Below are 19,104 nucleotides of genomic sequence, written 5' to 3' on the forward strand. Positions count from 1 at the left end.
CTGGCAAGAGCTATTCGCGTGCCGACCGATCTCGGTCCAATAGTTCCGTTGTGGTTGGCAGCGAGTACAAACGTGAAATTGATTTCGCATGAATGCAAGAGACTAATTGTCTTCTAACATTCTGCGGCAAAACATGTCTGCTTTCACTATCTGTTTCACCCAATTCGCTAGATTAATTAAATAAGGGGATTTATATGCGTCCCAGAACGATGGCATATGGGTTGCTTAATTTTTTTGGAATTATTATATGAACGAACATGATATACCGTTCTGAATCATATTTCGGACAACATAATATTTAGGACACTTTGTTCTAATATCTTGAAATGCTTAATGCATTGATGATATAACTATAAAATTAATATCACAATTGCTTCTTTAGAGTAATCCTTTGGTTTCACTATCATTTCACATGAGAACTACATTTGAATTATAATATAATTGGCAGAAATCTTACAACACTACTCATTATCGTTTGTGTTTGACGTTTCCTTAGCGTGAGCACGTAGAATTTACCCGTTCATAAATATTTAAATTTCTTCCATGTTTCATCAGTTCTCATCATCGTTAACAGTTTACTGTGATTGCTTGGTAAGTGTTTCGCAGTTGACTATAACATATAATCAAGTGTAATGTAATTTTCGTCGTAATTCTTATTCGCTTCATTTGAAAAGAATTTTATTCGATGATTTTTTTATGTTTTCAATCAAATAGGTACCAAAATAGAAAGCTTGAAAGCATATTGAACTAATTTATTAAAAATATGAACCAAATAATATCTGTGCATAAAGTTTAGATCTGTTTTCTGCATCATATGCCTTAAGCGTCCGAAATATGATTCAGAACGGTACATCGAAATATGCCGCCGAGATGAAGTGATGATGGGGGAAAATGTCTCCCAGATTTCCCAAAAGAGTCTCCAAAGGCAAACGCGAAATACTACAATGGATGTTTGCAATGTCATAAAAATCAAATTGACATTTGTTTTGATTTAATTTTTATTTAATTAGAACCAGCCCAAGATTTATCTAAGTTACGTTTAGCAGGTCAGGAAATGATTTGGATTACGGTTCCCCGCAACCGTGATGAACACTACCAACGTGCCGTCAAGACCAGGCCACAGCTGAACAAGGAATCATTACGAAAAGTTGTTGACCAAATACAGAAGCTGACTTCAAACACATGCTAGGACAGGTGCATTATACGGCGACGATAGATAAACTCAAAGTGGATGATACCTTCAAGGCAGGCAGTGTGTAGAAAGCGAAGTAATATTCTTGTGACTACATTCGATCGAGACATATCAACCCATGATGGAGCGGAAACTCAAAAAGGGCCTGGAAAGAATGATGAAGGATGAATGATGCACATGACATACTCAGGGATAGAGAAAAAAACGAAAAACAAAGGTATACGGCAAACGAAAGTCCCTTTCATCATGAATGGACTGATACCTGAACAACCCTTGCAAATTATGCAGTTTTGACGTAGAACTACGTCTTTCATTAAGGGTGTCAAATCAGAAAACAGGTCACGTTTTTATGAAATAAAGTCGCGAACGGATTTTGGCGATTTACATACCAAACGAATCGGAAATTTCCTAAGATTTGTTTGATATGCTATACATTACAATCCCATGGTGTGTAAATGGTTAAAATTCATGAAAACTATAATTTTTTTCATTTTCCCATACATTTGTTCTGTCCATTTGTGTGCTTTCCCGAACAGAGCTGTCAATAACGAGCAACTTATGGACGAGCAACGATGGGGAAATCGTAAGACTTAAAGTCTCCGTGAACAAAGGAAAAGAAGAAGAACGAAGGGGAATATTTGCCCAGAGTATAAACAGTGGATCTCGCTGAGGCAAACTTTCATTCTTCGTGAGGACACCGACTGAACAACATCATTGCTGGGTGAGCTAGACGGTGAGGAGTGGAGAAGTAATACGAGGAAAAATTAATCTTTTCCAAGGTGCTTTTTGAAGGTTAGAGACGAATGAACTAAAGAAGTTTTAAGTCTCACATGTCGTAGTTTCGGATTGAGCTGTGCACGCGACCAAATTACTGACTCGCTGATGTCTCTAGCATTGCAATAATTGCATCAAACTGACGCCATTGCATTAAGGTTCTGAGCTACACAACTGTGTGGGGAATCATCAAGCTAGGCTATCGTCAGCTCACCAAGAAAATAAATGTTCCGGAATTTTGTCTGTGATTTGGTTTCGCATGACGGTAGCAAAACTCTCTCCACAAAGGATGACATCTAAGCTTATCTAGACCGGCAATATTAACAAAAAGGGCTTCTGTTGAGAAGAGCGCAAAACGGAGATAAGTGTGTGCATATTTAATTGCTTCAAGCCATCGATGTTAGATATTTGTGTGTGTACGTGCGTGCGTTTTAACGTATTGCGCTGTTGCGGGTGAACATGTTGATCCGAACGTGGTGACAAGGAGGGGAGATAGCGAGAGGAAATATTTGCGCTAGGATATTAGTAATGAATCTCTGCTGAGGCAAATATTCAGCCTTTTCCAAGCAGTTTACATTGTGTGTGTTCCGTCATCATAATGGCTTCGTTGGTGCCTTTGACATTGCATCAATGCATTGAACTGACGCTATGGTGAAGCAGGTGTTAAGGTTGTGCACCAAAACATTATTTGGGAATACCAAGTTATTCAATAAGTTCTAATAAGTTATCAATTTACTTGGGTTCGCGTGCCAGTTGCAAAACTCCCTTCAACTAGGATTGCATTTGTGCTAATCTTGATTAAAATGAAGCAGTGTTACTGTATTCGAGGTTGTTGAGAATAACAGAAAAAAATTATTTCGTTTATTTAATCACCAAGAAGGTAAATGCCGTTCTGGAATGTTGTATGTGATTTGGTTTCGCTTGCCAATAGCAAAACTTTCTCCACTAAGGATGATAACTGCGCTTATCTCGAGCATGTATTGTTCTGCGAGGACAAGAATGAATCATCAAACAATAATCGTCAAACGATTCTACAAGGAAAAAATATTACAGGGCGACCAAACTGTTAGAATGGTTACTTCTGAAATTTCGTAGCATTATAAAATAATATTCGCAGTTATAAACAAGCGACTTGAAATTAACTACAGCGTAGTTCTACGTCAACAATGCGGTCGTGTCTTGGACACAACCTCCTATCATTTTTTTTTAACTTAAACTTCAGTTCGAGAAATTCATCTCGTCCATTTTACGGTCGACATAACCGTCCATTAGAGCAAAGAATTCGATGGATGGATGCGCATAACTTTCACTCTACAGGATAACTCGCATCGTCGGACACGTCGTACAGTGCGTGGCGACACTTGGTTCAGTCCGCGTCTTTCATTTCTGTACTGTGGTTTAAGTTTAAAGTTTCAAAAACGAGAACGTTACGTCGGAGTTGAAAGGTTTTGAGTGTTACTATTTCTTCACCGGCTGACTGAAGTGGTATGATAATGGAAGTGATTATCATAGCAACTTCGATGTAACATTTTCGAATTGTAAAATGTCTCACAGTGATATTTTTTACTTATTTGCCCCAAAAATTTGATCAAATGGCTTCAGAAGTGCTTTGAATGCAAATTGTTGCAATCACAAGAATATGTATCAGGTTGGGGAAAAAGTAATCCATCATTTTTGTATGTAATTCAAAACTATTTTGATTATGCTTCGGATTGGCCGATTTGGTTGGTTGTTGTCCGATTTTTGACAGAAGAGATCTTAATATAGTATTGCACTAACAGAAATATTGAAAAAATTATGAAAAAAGACGGGTGGGTAATGTCGGGGACATAACCGGAGTGACGTAGGACTATACAATGGGGACAGCTTTTGTTAAATATATATTTAAAATATATTGTTTTATTTTCTTCTCCTATGTGAATACCTACCTATCTACCTGAAAAATGGATTAGTTTACTGTTTACTTTTTATGAACATGTTGATGGTTCTGAAAAGAACCTTTGGTGTTGTGTTTTTGTTATCACTCGATATTCCCATCTTGTTCGGTTAAACTTTCCTGTTTAGCTATTGCGTTTGCCACTCGCCACAGCTTTCACAGTTGGAAAATTTCTTCCCATTCAGCTTGTGACATATTGTTCAGTAAATTACATTTAATGCGACGTGCCGGAGAAACACTTTGCCCCTCACTGAAACTAATTGTTGCCTTGATGAGCGCCGAACCGAACCTGCTCTGTTCTTGATGCGGGTTTTCTAATTGTCGTGAGCAGCTTTGCAAGCCAACTCGAGCACTCCGACGGCCGAAACTCTATAATCGCTGTTTGGTATACTGGTGCTCCGGCACCAATCCGTTCGGCCTAGTTACCCTTGCGGAACAAACAGTGAATGCGATCAACAGGGAACTGGAGACCTGCACGGTTCGAGTGAGACTTTGCCTTTCCCTTAACTTGTCCTCCTTTGTTACGCCCACGATACCGATGCCGTACAACCACACGGGTTTACGGTTTGAAAGAAAATAAGATATTTTTTTGGGGTCCGCGTGTTTTATACTCTAGCGGTACACATTCACAGCATAGAGACAAATCGGCAAACTCAGCCAGAGGGGCGAGTCCAACGAGACGAACGAATGAGCGTTAAAAGGGAGCGATGGCAAAAAATACATTCATTACGATTTGTTCGCTCGTTGGATTCACATGCAGGCTAAAAAGGGTCCTTTTCAGGATCACAAAATTATCTTCAATCTAAAGAGTTTATTGTTTTGTTATCACTCGATATCCCCATCTTGTTCGGCTAAACCTTCCTGTTTAGCGATTTGTTGCCACTCGCCACAGCTTTCACAGTTGGAAAATTTCTTCCCATCCAGCTTTGTGACATGTTGTACTATAAATTACATTCAATGCGACGTGCCGACGTGCCGACGCGCCACTCAGTGTCGCATTGGAGGCGATTTTAACCTGTAATTGAACATTTGCGATGACTGTAGTACAGTATCGACTTTCAATGTGGGGTCATAATTTGGATCTCTATGTTTACAAAAATGTCCAACTAAATAAGTCGCATTACATGTCCGTCCAATTAGCTAAATGTCGAACTAATTGTAAATTACTGTACTTTCAATCTGGAAACAATTTAAGAATGGGTGAAAATTGAATAATCAGGAAAGTCCCCAACTCAAGCTCAGAACAACTGCCAAATTCACATACTCATCAGATCCTGGAAAACAAATGATGAAAAAATCAATTTGTGTTTTATTATTATTTTGCATAATGTTTTAGAAAGCATTGAACTGTATTTCCTAAACTCTTTTTTGGAAGGTTTAATGGCCCTGAAAAGCGCCTTGTTTTATGGAATGGTTCCAATTTAGAAAACTTAGTACTCGTGGTTTTGAAAAAAACCATTTCGAACGCCCTTGATGCCGCCTTGTTCTGGATTTGCCACCAAAGCAGATTGTATAAAGAACAAATTTTTTTCTTCTGCTACCAGCTGCCGTTTTGCGATTGCGTTTGGCACTCGCTACTCGCTGCAACTGCCTGTTGTCTTGATGTCCACCGAACCGAATGTGTTCTGTTCCGAATGCGGGTTTTCTTATCGTCGCGAGCAGCTTTGCCAGCTAACTCGATCACTTCGGCGGCCGAAACTATATAACGACGGCTAGGTGGACTGGTGCACTGGTACTAACGCGCTCGGCCTAGCTACCCTTGCGGGGAACTCCAGATCAACACGGTTCGAGCGGGATTTTGCCTTTCCCTTCACTTTTCCTCCTTTACCATGTCCAGACATGGCTGCTTGGGTTGGTTTGTTGATGTGTTGTGATGAGAACCGATGTGGTGTACGGTTTGAATGAGAATGATCGTTACGGCAGCGGAGCGGGGATTTTTAAGCTGACTGGCTGGCTCGAGAATTACGCATGTGTGAGACTGCGACCAATGTTTCGTTCATTTTTTTCTTTTTCCTTTCCAATCGTGCTTCATTATATTTCGCTGCTGCTCTGGTTGCCCGTTTTGGTCGGTACGATTTGAGGAGCACAAAATGGACCAATCAAAAATGGGCACATAGTGCATTTTGACAATGGTTGATAATTCACAATTATTCAATTATTTATCTCAAGAAAAATGAAATGTTATTCATTATGATAGATGCGTAGATATATTTCCTATCAATTGATGCAAAAACCTTTGCGATCTATTGAGAAATGCTCGAGTTTTAAGCGTTCCAAATCTTGCATTTTTTCCTACTTGTTCAGTGCCTAGATTTCCATTTCACCCCCTATATCTTCCGGTTAGACGTAGTCCTACGTCAAAAATATTAAAAAAAAAAAATTAAAAAATAATTAAACTGCTCGTATTTTACTGTTGCAGTATCGGCACCATAAACACCATTCACAATATCAGCGGCTTGGCTTACATTTTCGCGTTTATAAAAAAAGTGTAAAATGTGTCGAATTTTCTCTTTGTTGACCTCCATTGTTAACACCCTGTATCTCACAACTGAATGAAACAAACAAATCTATATCTATGGTATAACCACAATGGTGACGTAGGACTATCGTTGATTTAGCGATCATTTGTTTGAAGTTGAATCTGAATTCATTCTGAATGAATGAATAAATGAATATTTGGGGGACTTCGAAAACGAGAGCGTTACGTTGGAGGTACAAGGTTTTATGCATCCAATATTGGATACGAAAATATTCTACTGATGGGGAAGAATAATCTTCAGAAACTTTCCTGCTAGTTACACTTGATTGAAAAATCACAGAACTAAATGTATTTGGTCGCACTATTATACGGATAGAAAACATTAAAATGAACTCTTTCGCTTGCATGTAATTTTCAATTCCAAGGAGAACTGGCTGATTATTTTGCAGCAACGACATCTTTCCGGATTCTCTTCGATTCTTCTCGAAATCCACCAGTGGTTAATGCTAGCTCGATTACCACCTGTTGATTGCACTTGATTGAAAATTGTATGACCAATTGTATTTGGTCACAGTATTATATGGGTAGAAAACATAAAAATAACCTCTTTCGCATGAATGTATTTTTCAATTCCCAGGAACTGGCAGATTATTTTTCAGCAACGATAGCATCCTTCCGGAATCTTCTCGATGCTGGATGGCATCCGAATGAAAAGAGTTCCGCGCGTGTACGTGTGTGTGTGTGTGTGGCGGCTGCTCCGATGTCTCAAGCGGAACCGTTTGTAGCATCACTCTCCTCCTGATGGATTCCCTTCTGGCCTAAGGTGCACAAACAGGCTCTTGGTGACACCGTTCATCAGCGCTTCATGATGAACGAAGTTAGCTTCACCACAACAGCGACAACATGCTCCAATCGCTGTTCAATTATAACTGAGTGGATTTCTTCTTCTACTTTTTGGCTTTAAGAGGGTTTAAACTTTTCAGTGAGTGGATTTCCGAGCGGCGCTCGCTTATATACTGATTGGTGATTTCAATAGCCTGTTTTGAAACCAATTTTAAGGCTATTGAAACAAGTTTTTGGATGAAAAAATAACAAGTATATAACGCGTAGACATTTTACCTTTCGATTGAAGTGTTTATCATACCATTTCGTTCAGTTGTTTAGGAGCTATTAACGCTCAAAATCTCGGTCTCCGGTGTAACGCTTTCGTTTTCGAAATTTTGATTTTACACCAGGGTATAGAAATGAAAGACGTAGTCCTGCGTCAAAAACGTTTTTAGTGTGAAAAATCACATTTACAACGAGCCTAAACTTGAAATTTTATGTTCGATATTACGCGAGATATTGATCACTAAAGGCAGCTGCCGATAAAATAATGGATAACTTTTTCCCCAACTTAATATATAAACGGGCGCCAGCTCGAAAATGCACTCGTCTTACTTCTCATTTGGTGGTCATCGGAACAACATCGTTGCCGGCGAGCGTCGTGCGGAAATGGATTGTCTTTGCTAAGGCAGGTGAAGGAGTTTTTCTTCTCAAGTTTAAAGTCTCTATAAACCAGGAGTGAGAACAGGTCGTCGAATGTGTACGTCTTATGTCAGCTGCTCCGTAGTTTGTGTGTTTTCTGTTGGTGTATTTTTTATGTGTTAGAAAGAAAGCTATCTCTGAACTGATCCGAAGGAATAATCATAAAATGTATTATCGTAAAAAGTGTATTAAAATGAGTTATGTATTAATTTCTAAGTGAGCAAAGTGTTCCGACGATTTTAAATACCCGTTTCATGTTACTTCGTGTTTTCCGATACACGCATATGTGTTTATGCGTATTGCGGTGCAGGCCCAGGGCAAATGTTCAGCAGTAGCGGAAGTAGGGCGCGGAACAATAATAAAAAAATAAGTTATTTATATTCTTTCTTTCTCTCTCTCTCTCAATTATTAATTAAATGAAATAAAGAAACACCATTGAATTTTAAATATATAATCCTCCATGAATCGGGTAAATCTTCAGATATGGAGAATTTGAACTCTCACTCGTTAATTCAATCAGGAAGTAGTAAGTCCCTCAAACGTAATCCTTTATCGGAAGACGTTTCTTCTGGGGGTGAGCTCACCTTACCAAACCCCTCTGCAAAAAAAATGTGTCTTACCGAAAGGATGCGAACGAGATTGTTTCTGATAAGCATTTCAACCTCGAATATCGAGTTTTTATTCCCTCCAATAACGTGGAAATTGGGGGCGTTATATCTGAAACGGGTCTGACATGCGAAACGATACAAAGTATGGAAGTTGGCAAGTTCAAGAGGCTTACTTCGATGGAAGTCAAGATCTTGGAATGTCGCCAAATTGAAAAAGTCACTAGGAAGGAGAAAAAAAATAAATTTACGTTGTCCGACTCGTTTCGAGTTACTTTTGCTGGTCCCGCCCTCCCTGACTACGTTATGGTGGACAAACTGAGGCTGCCGGTGCGACTCTTCGTGCAACAAGGAGCGCTGTGCCACTTGTGGAGAGCAACATGTGGGCGAATCCTGCAGTGCGACTGAGCATAAGAGTCCATATTGCGGGGAATCCTCACATGTGCGCTCAGCTTGTGAAACTTACAAGAGTCGCTGGGATAAACAGAAGCGTTCTTTGAAGGAACGCTCGAAACGCACTTTCGCGGATATTTTGAAGAGCGCTTCTCCACTGGCTCAACAACAATAACCAATCACCACACAGAATATCTTCTCCACGTTGCTAGTTTACGAAATGGAAGCGGACACAGCTAACGAGAGCACACCGCTCATTTTCTAAGGGAATTCCAGGCACAAAAATGTGTCCATTCCCAAAGTTCAACGACAAGTTCCATCGGCAATCACCCCTTGTTAGCTTGCCTAAGATATCGAGAGCAGCGGACAAGCAAAATCAGGTTCCTCCTGGTTTCCGTGGGAATAGTTCACCTTCGAACGACCCAGCACTCGAGGGAACATCAAAAACCCCAAATGTCCCTGTTTTTCCGTCCAGTTCAACTTCCCAATCGAGATTTATAAAGTTTTCCGACCTTGTGAATCAAATCTTCACGTGCTTTAATGTTTCCGACTCCATGAGAGCCATTGTCACTACAATGCTTCCAATAGTAAAGACACTTTTGCAGCAATTGATTGGAGCTCAATAAGTGCCACTCAATTTTAGAATTGACCTTGCACCTATCGGGGAGCTAGAAGCTGTTGCTTGTCAAGTAAATATCGGATGCAAAGACCTTTATATTGTCAACTTGTACTGGCCTCCGAGAGCTGCGAACAGCCGCAAGCAATTTACTGACATGTGCTCATTCCCTCCTGAGCCACGGTTGATCTTGGGAGATTTCAACTCTCAACTCTCAAGTGCTCTTGACCTTTCGCTTTGCTCGAATTTACTATCGTTATATTGCAAGTGGAATGTAAACCAGGGTCCCAACGGTAGTGATCGCTTGCCAGTTAAAATTGCCATCACCATTGGGTCGAATTATTCTGAATCTATTAACATGGCATATGACTTCACAAGACACATTGACTGGAAGGAATATGCGGACGCGATTCCAATTCCAGAGATGGTTAATATCTCTTCGGTTCCTCATCCGATGTAAGGTCGAAAATTTTGAGCAGCTGATCGAGCTAAACATTCACTCTGGATTCATGAGTTCATATCATGAATTCATCTCCATGCATTTCCATGTTCCTTCTTCATATATTCCCAATCGTGTTTGTTTCCCTGACTACATGAATTCCTCTGTGCATTTTGATCTGTCCATGAAGCATGATATCCATGAAATTCCAGATTATCATCGATCGGAGTTCGTTCCATCGATCTTTGATGTTAAGTATGGGCCTATCAATTGTACTAATATGTACTTTACTGATGAGTCCTCTTTGAACTTGTCCACAGGATTTGGAGGGTTAAACAAAATTTTCAACACCTCCCACAGTCTTCAGTTTCTTTGCTCAGTGTATATTGCTGAATTGGCAGCGATACACTACCTGCCTCACGACCTGTTGAGCACTATTACATTGTAACGGATAGTCTTAGCTCTGTCGAAGCTATCCGTTAAGTGAGGCCGGAAAAGCACTCGCCGTACTTCCTTGAGAGAATACGAGAAATTTTGAGTGCTTTATCCAGACGCAGTTATATCATTACCTTTGTCTGGGTCCCTTCACGTTGCTCAATTCCGGGTAATCAGAAGGCTGACTCATTAGCAAAGGTAGGTGCAATTGAAAGCGACATTTATCAGAGTCAAATCGCCTTCAATGAATTTTATTCTTCAGTCCGTAAAAATCCCATCGCTAACTGGCAACGCAAATGGAACGAAGATGAATTGGGCCGGTGGCTTCACTCGGTTATCCCTAAGGTCAGTCTCAAACCGTGGTTCTAAAGTCTGGACTTGAGTCGGGACTTTATTCGTACCTTCTTTCGGCTAATGTCCAATACTGTTCGTTAGATGCGCTACTCTTCCGTATTAATCTTGCCCGCAACAATATCTGTGTTTGTGGCCAAGGTTACCACGGCATCGAACACGTTGTTTGGTCGTGGAAGGAATATCAGATCGAATCTAGAAAACTCTCTTCGGGCCAGAGAAATACAGCCCAATGTGCCGGTGAGAGATGTGTTGGCTCGGCTAGACCTTGATTACATGTCTATATATATATGTCTTCTTGAAAGTTATCTATCTTCGTGTGTGATTGTCCTTATATCCTTTTACACTCTCTTTCCTTTTCCTTCGCGAGAAATCGGATTCCTTCTTACTAACAATAAAATAAGGTGAAATGCAAATTCATGATAGATAAAAGAATAGGTTTAAGAATTGAGTGTGAGTGTGAACATTGTTACTATATCCTTAAATCCCCTCCCTTTTCCTAAAAAAATATGTCACCCTTCTAAACTCGAGTCGACCGCGAGTAAACGGTTCTCTACATTATTAACATTTCAATTACGGAAAAATGTTTATATATACAAGTAACAATACAGTTAGGAGTTTGGTTACTTTAAACTTATGTAACTGAGCCTGGTAAAATAAATGATTCAATAACAAAAAAAAACTGTCATTGTAGGAATTCAATGTTTTTTTTTCATCAAATAAAATTCTCTGCAACATTCTCGGATCCCGGATATATGTCATTTTTATGTGAGGAAGGTGTTTTCTGACTTCAAGGAGATGAATCGAAAATAAATTCTTCTTTTACATTGAAAAAAAATGTTTGTATACAAAACAAATAATTTTTTTTTGTCTCGATTATATACAGAATTCGATTATATAGTGTGAAAATAAATTGGAGACTATATGCAATGAAGTCCGTCTTGTATTACTACACCCAAACTAGCGTTGGCAAAAAACATTTCATCTTTGGAAGAAATGATGCCATTTAATGTGCTGGAAAGTCAAATGACCAAAAAATGAGCTGTTTTAAAAGCTTAAAAAAGCTTAAATTTGTATGTATGCGTGCAGATATCTCTTTCTGTGTTCTTTTCTCATTTCTTTTGGGATTGTGCCAAAAAAAAGTCCATACGATGTCAATGGGAATCGAACCGAACCGGCTGGAATGCAAAGCTATTTTACACGACCACGCTATCCACATGGCTAATGATGCTTCAGCATTTGTTCAGCAAATACGTGATAATATTGCACCTGATTATAAAATGAAGTTGGAAAGTGTTTCGTAATATCTATCTCGGTATGCGGAAAGCTTATTTGTCTTTTGTTTCACCCGCTCGTATAAATCTTATATTGCTGTACCATGTATATTATACAAATGCTTACCAGTACCAGTATGAGCTATGACATTTTCTGTTATGTTATGTCTTCATTAAATTTAATCGGGATGCCAAAACATGAGCTAAAAATCAATTTTTGGGTGTAGCAATCAACTGACCACTTTACCCCCACTTCCTTTAGAAAAGTTTCAAATTAAAAAAAGTGAGAGCAATTTGGAAGTCATTTTGAGATTTTTTAGATTTTTTTGTTGGTTTAAAAGCAAAAAATACTTGATTTATTTTTTTTGACGTAGGACTACGTCTAACCGGAAGATATAGGGGGTGAAATGGAAATCTAGGCACTGAACAAGTAGGAAAAAATGCAAGATTTGGAACGCTTAAAACTCGAGCATTTCTCAATAGATCGCAAAGGTTTTTGCATCAATTGATAGGAAATATATCTACGCATCTATCATAATGAATAACATTTCATTTTTCTTGAGATAAATAATTGAATAATTGTGAATTATCAACCATTGTCAAAATGCACTATGTGCCCATTTTTGATTGGTCCATTTTGTGCTCCTCAAATCGTACCGACCAAAACGGGCAACCAGAGCAGCAGCGAAATATAATGAAGCACGATTGGAAAGGAAAAAGAAAAAAATGAACGAAACATTGGTCGCAGTCTCACACATGCGTAATTCTCGAGCCAGCCAGTCAGCTTAAAAATCCCCGCTCCGCTGCCGTAACGATCATTCTCATTCAAACCGTACACCACATCGGTTCTCATCACAACACATCAACAAACCAACCCAAGCAGCCATGTCTGGACATGGTAAAGGAGGAAAAGTGAAGGGAAAGGCAAAATCCCGCTCGAACCGTGTTGATCTGGAGTTCCCCGCAAGGGTAGCTAGGCCGAGCGCGTTAGTACCAGTGCACCAGTCCACCTAGCCGTCGTTATATAGTTTCGGCCGCCGAAGTGATCGAGTTAGCTGGCAAAGCTGCTCGCGACGATAAGAAAACCCGCATTCGGAACAGAACACATTCGGTTCGGTGGACATCAAGACAACAGGCAGTTGCAGCGAGTAGCGAGTGCCAAACGCAATCGCAAAACGGCAGCTGGTAGCAGAAGAAAAAAATTTGTTCTTTATACAATCTGCTTTGGTGGCAAATCCAGAACAAGGCGGCATCAAGGGCGTTCGAAATGGTTTTTTTCAAAACCACGAGTACTAAGTTTTCTAAATTGGAACCATTCCATAAAACAAGGCGCTTTTCAGGGCCATTAAACCTTCCAAAAAAGAGTTTAGGAAATACAGTTCAATGCTTTCTAAAACATTATGCAAAATAATAATAAAACACAAATTGATTTTTTCATCATTTGTTTTCCAGGATCTGATGAGTATGTGAATTTGGCAGTTGTTCTGAGCTTGAGTTGGGAACTTTCCTGATTATTCAATTTTCACCCATTCTTAAATTGTTTCCAGATTGAAAGTACAGTAATTTACAATTAGTTCGACATTTAGCTAATTGGACGGACATGTAATGCGACTTATTTAGTTGGACATTTTTGTAAACATAGAGATCCAAATTATGACCCCACATTGAAAGTCGATACTGTACTACAGTCATCGCAAATGTTCAATTACAGGTTAAAATCGCCTCCAATGCGACACTGAGTGGCGCGTCGGCACGTCGGCACGTCGCATTGAATGTAATTTATAGTACAACATGTCACAAAGCTGGATGGGAAGAAATTTTCCAACTGTGAAAGCTGTGGCGAGTGGCAACAAATCGCTAAACAGGAAGGTTTAGCCGAACAAGATGGGGATATCGAGTGATAACAAAACAATAAACTCTTTAGATTGAAGATAATTTTGTGATCCTGAAAAGGACCCTTTTTAGCCTGCATGTGAATCCAACGAGCGAACAAATCGTAATGAATGTATTTTTTGCCATCGCTCCCTTTTAACGCTCATTCGTTCGTCTCGTTGGACTCGCCCCTCTGGCTGAGTTTGCCGATTTGTCTCTATGCTGTGAATGTGTACCGCTAGAGTATAAAACACGCGGACCCCAAAAAAATATCTTATTTTCTTTCAAACCGTAAACCCGTGTGGTTGTACGGCATCGGTATCGTGGGCGTAACAAAGGAGGACAAGTTAAGGGAAAGGCAAAGTCTCACTCGAACCGTGCAGGTCTCCAGTTCCCTGTTGATCGCATTCACTGTTTGTTCCGCAAGGGTAACTAGGCCGAACGGATTGGTGCCGGAGCACCAGTATACCAAACAGCGATTATAGAGTTTCGGCCGTCGGAGTGCTCGAGTTGGCTTGCAAAGCTGCTCACGACAATTAGAAAACCCGCATCAAGAACAGAGCAGGTTCGGTTCGGCGCTCATCAAGGCAACAATTAGTTTCAGTGAGGGGCAAAGTGTTTCTCCGGCACGTCGCATTAAATGTAATTTACTGAACAATATGTCACAAGCTGAATGGGAAGAAATTTTCCAACTGTGAAAGCTGTGGCGAGTGGCAAACGCAATAGCTAAACAGGAAAGTTTAACCGAACAAGATGGGAATATCGAGTGATAACAAAAACACAACACCAAAGGTTCTTTTCAGAACCATCAACATGTTCATAAAAAGTAAACAGTAAACTAATCCATTTTTCAGGTAGATAGGTAGGTATTCACATAGGAGAAGAAAATAAAACAATATATTTTAAATATATATTTAACAAAAGCTGTCCCCATTGTATAGTCCTACGTCACTCCGGTTATGTCCCCGACATTACCCACCCGTCTTTTTTCATTTCATTTAAAATTTAAGTCTTTCTATATGAAGTAAGAAGATAGCAACACTCTCTATTCCAAACGCCTTGTGTTATACGTCTCGCTCAGCGTGATACCCAAGTATGATTGGTCTAAAACGATGCAAGCCTAACCTTGTACTCATGGTCATGCTTTCACCATTTCCTCTCACTTCAACCAACGCACGCAGTGAAGCTTTCCCATCGTTCGTTAACTTATGTTGCTTCTTCCGCACGGCAACCTTCACATCGAGCTGCGCTGCGCGTTGTTCAGCAAAGCTGAGCCATTCGATAACCGTCGATAATCGAAAGCTCTGACAGATTTCCATCGGTCTCGTATATCGTGGAGACACTAGATGATGTGTACGAAGAAGAAAATGTTCTCCAAAAACACTCGATACAATGAAAGTTTCGTTAAAATAACTACAGTACAATTTCGATTATCCGCGAAAGCGAGTTCCATAGTAATTCTAACGAGCTTCCCGAAATTTGTCAGTGAGAGATAGGCACTTGCTTTCTTATTTTGGTCATGGCTTTCACATTATCTGACCACTGGTGTACATAACCTTTCAGATGGATAGTTTAATGATTTCTATATTGATGAATCATAGTTTTCTCGTAGAAATATCTTTATTTCCCCTTCATTGTTAGTCCTTTATCGCGTTATCCGCGATTTTTGTTATTCGGTTGCCTAGCCAGAATATTCCGCGGATAGTCGGGGTTCTACTGTATTCATAATTTTCGATCGATTAAAATAGGGAAAGGTGACCTGACGATTGGGTTTGGATTATGTATCAGATAGAGAGAAAATAAGCTTATGCACAGGAGAAGTGTCCAATATGCATCCCTCAAGATAAAATGGGTATATATTGACTGTGCTCTTCAAAATTAAGGTAACAACTACGTATGCGCTTTGATAAGTTAACTATAGGACAACTGTAGCAATTCTGTACCTTCTACTGTACAACAAAAATGCTTGAAATAGTTTTATATGTGTAAAGATATCTTTCACATTCTTCAATGCTGTATTTATTAATTTGATTCGCGCATTTTTTTCATATTTTATGTTGAGACTCAACTTACGTTCCATCAAAAATAAAATTTTTCAATTTTCAAACATTATCCGGTAATGGTTAACACGATTACACGTACACACAATAGGCTAAACAATGCATTGAAAGCAACGAAAACATATTTCTTTCAATTTTATTTCTGACTAGAAGATTATTTGTTTACCCAATTCATGAATTGTCTCAGATTCCTCCGGATTTTATCTGATAAACTGAAATTATAAAGGGTGTGTCACATCAAATTGCATCACAGAAAAAACGTAGAAATTTAAAAATGTAGAAATTTAATTTTTAGGAATTATATCTTCAGCTTTCGCTTATAATCAGATAAGAGTGTATAGATCACGTTGGCCATGCTTCACTGTCAATTTTTTGTAAATTTGGAAAAATGTCGTCGAACGAAAAAGAGCGTCGTGAATTAATCCTGCGCACTCATTTGGAGAATCCGGAGTTGTCACATCGGGACATCGGTAAGATGCTGGGAATCGTCCAATCCACGGTCAGCAGAGTACTGAAACGATACTTCGAGAACCTAAAGGAAGGTGAAGAACGGCAAAAATGGATGCTCCGTCAGTGAAAAAGATCACAAGCGCGTAGTTAAGCAGTTTAGACGTGATCCGAGAAGTTCGGTCCGGGATGTCGCCAATAAGCTGAATTTGTCAAGTTCATTCGTCCAGCGGACCAAGCAGCGGGAGGGCCTGCGTACATACAAGGTTCAGAAGGCTCCTAACCGCGACGAAAGGCAACACATGGTGGAGAAGACGCGAGCCCGGAAGCTGTACACCGAAATGCTGACGAAGCCGCATTGCCTGGTAATGGACGACGAAACCAACGTCAAAGCGGACTTTCGTCAGCTGCCGGGCCTGTTGTTCTTCTCCGCAGAGGACAAATTCAGCGTTCCGGAGGAGATTCGCAAGCAGAAACTATCCAAGTTTGCCAAAAATTACATGGTGTGGCAAGCGATCTGCTCTTGCGGAAAGCGGAGCGCCCCCTTCGTGATGACCGGCACGGTAAACGGGCAGGTTTACCTTAAGGAGTGCCTACAGAAGCGCTTACTACCACTATTGAAGCAGCACGAGAGCCCGACCATCTTCTGGCCGGATCTCGCTTCGTGCCACTATTCAAAGGACGTGTTGGAGTGGTACGAAGCCAACGGGGTCACCTTCGTGCCAGAGGAAATGAACCCGCCCAACGCGCCGGAGCTTCGCCCAATAGAGAAATATTGGGCGATTATGAAGCAGGCCCTCCGGAAGAACCCAATAGTTGTCAAATCGGAGGCGGACTTCAAGAGAAAATGGATTTCCGTTAAAAAAAAACTACAACCTGACGTTGTACAGAATCTTATGGACGGGGTAAAGAGGAAGGTGCGAGCATACGGGCTTGGACTCGAAGTATGAATAAAAAGAAAATGCCAAAAGTTGTTTAATAGTTTTTATTTTACTGTCTAAAATTTTCAAAATGATCGGTTTACTGGGCGAATTTCTACAGCGTTTTTTCCGTGATGCAATTTGATGTGACACACCCTTTATCATATTATACATGAATTGAAAAAAAGCGCATTACATATAAAATACACAGCTTTGCCGAAAATCTAATGTAATTTAAATGACGAAACCAATCCAAATGTTTAATTATGAATTGAGCATACACTAACAAAATAAGCTACGCGTTACATGTATTTAACTTGTGAATAAAATCAACGTTACCTTTTTTTTAGTTTACTTCGAGCGTTACCGTTATATTCATTCGTTCCGATCAGCCGATTCTTCTTTCCACGTGTATGTAGTTAACACCCTGATCGCCCCGTCACCCAGATCTGGGTGACGGGTGTATTTCCTGGGAGGCCCCGTCACCCTGATGTGGGTGATACTTGTCTCGTTCAATTTGAATTGGATTTTTAAACGGAATTTGATAGAATGGTCACTTAAATGTAAAAATGGGTTATGAAGAATAATAAAAAAAAAACATCAAAAACATGAAAATATAGTTTTTATACTATACTTTTAAACGGTTTTATTTAACATTACCTACTGTAAATATGTTTGTATGTTTATCTGCAGGATTGTCCCACATCAATAGAGATTTAACCTCCTTCCTGTTGACCGATTGATCTGAAATTTGGAGCACGCCTTTATCGCTGCTGTCGTTATAAAACTACGTATTCTATGATCTTGAAAATCCAAGATGGCGGCCGCTACAAAACGGCGAACTACATATTTTATCAAAACCACATCAATATGGGTATCAAATGAAAGGGCTTGACTAGTAAAACACAGTTATTTTCGAGAAATGTAAATCCAAATTGACCGCCATCACAAAATGGGACATTTTTTCAATTCATCAATATTGGTATCAAACGACATGGCTTGACTAGTAGAACATACTTATTTGTGAAAAATTACATTTTCAATGTACTGTTGAAAAATCAATATCTTTATGTCGTCTATAGTGAGTTCTTCTAACATATCATCCAGGTCTTCTCTTGCGTGTAGTTCCTTAATATCCTTACCGGAACTCGATGAGATAATACTAGAAACTTTTCTTCTAACGCTTCACACTATTTTGTCGTTACTACTTTCCTCGCTTTCAGATTTACTATTACGCCGTCCGGTGAACATTTTAAGGTTGAAAAAACACATGTTGTTTTTACCGGATAATGTAATATAGATAATAGATATATTGTTCTTTGGAATAAACAGGGGCTTCTCCGCGTTGCGCAATTATTATTCTCATTCTCAGAAAAAAAACTTGAAACTTGCTTCTTGTTTTAGCTTTTTAACTGCCAAGCGCAAAGAACGATGAAAATGAATTACGTGAAAAATCGGAGTTGTCCAATGTGATATAGTTTATGACGATTATTTTCCCACAAAAGTGACAGATGTTCTTGGTATGACATATTCACAGAATCTTCGCAATCGATTGAATATGCCGTATTCTCCAATAAAATTGGAGTTATGTATCCTCATCGAATATAGTATATCGAGCAAGTACGTTCGGTTGAATTTCATTTTTATAATGATTTCCAACACTGTATAATTGACAGAAAACTTATTTTTATAAGTTTTCTAATAATCAGTCGGTTGATTTCATTCGGATTCAACAGAAACAGTAGTCCTGAATCGAATTCATTATTATCGTTGTCCGATTATTT

This window comes from Toxorhynchites rutilus, chromosome 1, assembly GCF_029784135.1.
Source record: "Toxorhynchites rutilus septentrionalis strain SRP chromosome 1, ASM2978413v1, whole genome shotgun sequence".
Taxonomy (NCBI): Eukaryota; Metazoa; Arthropoda; class Insecta; order Diptera; family Culicidae; genus Toxorhynchites; species Toxorhynchites rutilus.